This window comes from Dipodomys ordii, unplaced genomic scaffold (assembly GCF_000151885.1).
Source record: "Dipodomys ordii isolate 6190 unplaced genomic scaffold, Dord_2.0 Scaffold24, whole genome shotgun sequence".
NCBI lineage: Eukaryota > Metazoa > Chordata > Mammalia > Rodentia > Heteromyidae > Dipodomys > Dipodomys ordii.
This window is the reverse complement of record NW_012267240.1, coordinates 2,436,392-2,441,137: the sequence shown is the minus strand read 5'-3', so window position 1 is coordinate 2,441,137 and position 4,746 is coordinate 2,436,392. Positions and strand designations below refer to the sequence as shown.

The following is a 4,746-nucleotide window of genomic DNA, read 5'->3' as shown; positions in this document are numbered from 1 at the left end:
GGCACTGTGGCTCAAGTGGTAGAGCGCTAGCCTTGAGCTGAAGAGCTGAAGGACAACGCCCAGGCCCAGAGTTCAGGCGCCATGACCGGACCCAAAAAAAAACAAAAAACAAAAAACCATGCCTACCCAGCCCAGCCATGCCCTGCTCAGTCCCCTGCTCTCCCCCTGCTCTGATAATAAAAGTAGCAAGGGGGCTTGGGGCACAAGAGGGCCCTACTGTTGCAGATTTCCCAGGGCCTTTGAGAGGATGAGGCTGGTTAAGGAGAATGGGTTGGTCCATGACCAAAGTTCTGCCATGAAAAGGACTGCCTCTGCTGGCATCACTTCCACAGACATGGTGGGTATTAAGTACTGTGGTAGGCCCAAACAGAGTAAATGCACAGGAAAAAAGTCTCTGTGTGGGGGTTGGGGATTTAGCTCAGTGGAAAAGTAGTTGCCTAGCAAGTACGTGCATGCGCACGTGTGCATGCGCGTGCAAATACACACACAGCAACTAGGACCCTGTGTGCCTAAGTAAAGTGGTATGTGACAGGAAGCAGAGGAATGCAGTGGACAGACTAAGTCCATTTTCCAGAAAAGGCCAAACTATAAGGAAGAAGATGCTAAAGCTTGGAGCAGGTTAAGCTCAGCTGCAGAACCAAGAGAATTCACCTGGTGAGAAACTCAAGCTTCATCTTTTACTATGAAGACAGTGACACCACCGAATCTGGTGCTCTGGGGTTTTTGGAAGAGAAGAAACTACAGATGTCCATTTTAAAAATTATTAAAAGAGAAGACACTTTTTCTTACCAACATACAAATCTGTATGTATACTCAGTACCTGACATCACAGATAATGCATAGACTAAGCTTTTACCTTAGTCACAGGTGACGGAGTAATTTTCCAAATGAGGAGTTTCTCTTTGCAAACCAGATAAGCCCATCCACTTTCATCCACAAAGACAGACAGTGGATCGTCAACTAAAAGGGAAAAATGAGGCATGCAATTAATCTTAAATTGCAACTGTTTAAATTTCCTTATAGCACATTCTTCAACAGAACAAGTAATAAAAATGCACAAAAAGATTAATTCACTACAGCCAGATGTGGTGAGGCATGCCTCTAATATCAGCTACTTGGGAGATTGAGGCAGGTGATGGAAAGGTAAGTACAGTTCAGGTAAAGTTAGTGTGAAATCCTCAACAAAATACAAAGGAAATGGGTATGTGGTTCAATGGGTACCTGCCCAGAATGTGTTGAGGCCTTAAGTTCAAATCCCAGTACTGTTCAAACATGAATTACAAAAAAAAAAAAAAAGGAAAAAGAACATAGAAAAGCACTATTCCAAAAAAGCACAAAGGACTAGAGGTGATTCCTTAATGAAAGAACTGAAGCAATGGAGGGCACTCGGCACTCGCAGTCTCTCTATTCTTACTCTTAGGCACTCTTTTTAAGTTTATGTTCACTGCCCACCCCCAACTCCTACACCTAGTTCTCTGTCAGCAGAACGTTCTAAGTAGTATGAACTGATACACACAGCTCCTAAGATACTACATGGAATACATTAACGAAGGTGGAACTCCATCTTACTCTATTATTGCTTTTTTATTAGCTTACATTAGCTGTACAAGGGAGGGCTTCATTGTAACATTTTCACACAAATACAAATCATCTCTCTCCCTTAATGCTCTTCCTTATTTCCCTTTCTTAAATAGTTTAAACTGATTTCATTATTCAACTTATACATTAAAAAACAAACTACTCCAATTACATTCCTCCTCATTCATTCCCATGGTTAGCTACTCCTTTCTAGTTATTTACCCTTACTGCATTATCAAACCAATAATGCAAAGCACTAGGTTTTTGGCTTTTTTATTTGTTTTGTTTTGCCAGTCCTGGGACTTTTACTTAGGGCTTAGGCACTGACCCTGAGCTTCTTTTGCTCAAGGCTAGCGCTTTACCACTTGAGCCACTGTGCCAACTCTGGCTTTTTTATGTGGTACTGAGGAATCAGACCCAAGGCTTCCTGCGTGCTAGGAAAGAACTCTAACCCTGAGCCACATCCCCTCTCCCTGCCACACCTGTTTTTGTTAAATAGTTAATCTTATACCTGATCGACTTTTGAAATGGTTCTGAATTTTGCAGAAATGACACAACCATTAAAAACTTAATGTGTTGTGTTAAAATAATTGATTCTCAAATTTATAAATCAATTGAGTGAAAAATTAGCTAGATTCCCTTTTCCTCTCCATAGGTGAAAGTATCCCAGAGAAAGGCAATGGTCAACCTCCATGCCAGACCCAGGTTTTGTCTGAATTGCTAATGGGAGCAAAGATGCCACTTACCCTCAGCCATTGTTAGGGCTTCCATGACTTTCACAGGGAGAGATGATCCAAATGTTTTTACATCATAATTCACAAACTCCATTATGGACTGGTGTGGGACTGTCCGTGTAGGTGTTCCTCTAAAGAAAAGATACCATATCAAATAACTCTACTCACATATTGACATTTTCTACTATCTTAGTCTTTATGCATGTGATCACACATTAAGGAGATTTTTGGTAACAAAATGATGCAGTGTGCCAGTGGAGGAAAAAGGATCATGTGTATTGTGAATAACTGGCTTCAGATCCTATGTTCAGTCATTGAAATGTATAAATATATGTCTCTTCTCAGGAAATCAGTACTTAATTTTCTACCAGTACTGGAGCCTGAACTCAACACATTCTCACTGGGCTCCCACCCACCCCACTCTCAGCTGATTCTAACCACCTGAGCCCTGCCTCTAGCTCAGCACTTTGAAGAGCACTTTTCTAAACACATGGGTATAGTATATTCCCTTATAATCCTTCATCTTTAAAGGACTGACTAATTTTTTCTTTCCTTCTTTCCCTCCCTCTCTCTCTCTCCTTTTTGCCTTTCTTTCTTTTTTTTCTCTCTCTCTCCATTCCTTTCTTTTCTTGTGCTGGTCCTAGGGCTTCAACTAAGGGCTCAGGCACTTTCCCTGAACTATTTTGCTCAAGGTTGGTGCTCTACCACTTGAGCCACAGTTCCACTTCTGGCCTTTGGGTGGTTAACTGGAAATAAGAACCTCACAGACTTTCCTGCCCAGGCTGGCTTTGAACCACAATCCTCAGATCTAAGCCTTCAGAGTAGCTAGGATTACAGGTGTGATCTACCACTGTGTGGCTGAATAATTTTTATATATAAATTTTAACAGAAAGTCAAAGACTCAACATTTGTTGTTTTCCTGTAAAGAAAATTTACTATTGAAAGATGAGCAGAAGAAACTAATGAGGAACACATGTTACCTGCTTCTGAAGTTCTGGATTAGTTTAGACAGGAGGAAAAGCAAAATTCCATTAGTCACTTGGATTGGTGCTCCTACTTGTTCTACAGAAGACTTTTCCCCATAGCAGATCTACAAAGTTAAATTTTATTGCCAAAAGCCCTGCAATTACCAATAAACAGTCGCAAAATAGTTGTGTATCAGACCCTAAACAATTATTCAGGGGCTATGAGATCTGTTCTTTTTGCATGTGTGTGTGCCAGTCCTAGGCCTTGAATTTAAGGTCTGAACACTGGCCCTGAGCTTTTTGCTCAAGCCGAGCACTCTATCACTTGGGCCACAACTCTACTTCCTGCTTTTTGGTGGTTAGTTGGAGTTAAGAGTTTCAGGACTTTCCTGCCCAATCTGCCTTCCTTCAAACAGCCTTCTGAGTAGCTAGGATTATAGGTGGGAGCCACCAACACCCAGTCAGCTTTTTTTTTTTGATGGCACTACTTCAGTTTGAATTCAGGGCCTCACCCTTGCTAGGCAGGCACTCCACTACCTCTATCTAGTCTTTTTTCATCCAGGTTATTTTTTAGAGTCTTGCTGCTTCTTCCCAGGGATACAGCTAGATGTCAAAATGCCCGTTTTAGGCTTTCTGTGGTAGCTGAGATGACAGGTGTATACCACCACACACAACTTCTTTTGTCCAGGTGAAGTCTTGAATGCTTAGCTGTGGCCTGGCACAGTCACTCTCCCATTCTCAGCCTCCGAAGTAACTAGAATTATGTAGGTTTGAGCAACTAGTACCCAGGGAGGCTCCCTGCAAGAGGTCATTTCTCCTTCCTTATTTGAATCGTTATTATTATTTTCTCCTGTCTTACTGATGCCAAGGCATTCCAGAACAATACTAAGAGTATGAAGAATGGGTTGGGTACCAGTGGTGTACACCTGTATTCCTAGCTATTCAGGATGCTGAGATCTAATGATCTCTCTCTCTCTCTCTCTCTCACACTCACACACACACACACACACACACACACACACAATCAAGGTAATGTGAAGGGCTTTATTTCATTTTAAGTAACTGACCTTCAAAAAACAGATTTTTGTCTTTTATCCAATTTTTCATATTTCTACTTGATAAGGTATGGTGTACAAAGATGAAAACATTTTCCTCCCATTCCTTGAGAATTTGGAAATTAAGCATATTTCTATTATGGTAACATAATTATCTGTATTAAGGTTCTGTAAGAATCTGTTTTCTTTGACATAGGATATAACTGGAAACAATGATATTACCAAGACCTTGGACTGGAGGATATACATACATATCTGAAGAATGCCTTGTGTGCTTTCCTAACCTTGAGAAGTTTAAAAGGTGCAATCTGAGTTGGGCACTGGTGGCTCATATCTATAGTTCCAGTTACTCAGGAGGCTGAAATCTGAAGATCGCAGTTCAAAGCTAGCCTGGGCAGGAAAGTCTGTGAGATT

At 41.2% G+C, this 4,746-nt stretch overlaps 1 protein-coding gene across 1 annotated transcript in view; it reads right to left on the bottom strand.

Annotated features, from left to right (window-relative positions):
- Nup133 (nucleoporin 133kDa) overlaps window positions 1-4,746 on the bottom strand; it is a 39,691-nt gene that overhangs the window by 21,924 nt on the left and 13,021 nt on the right. The gene's annotated exons all lie outside the window — the stretch shown is intronic.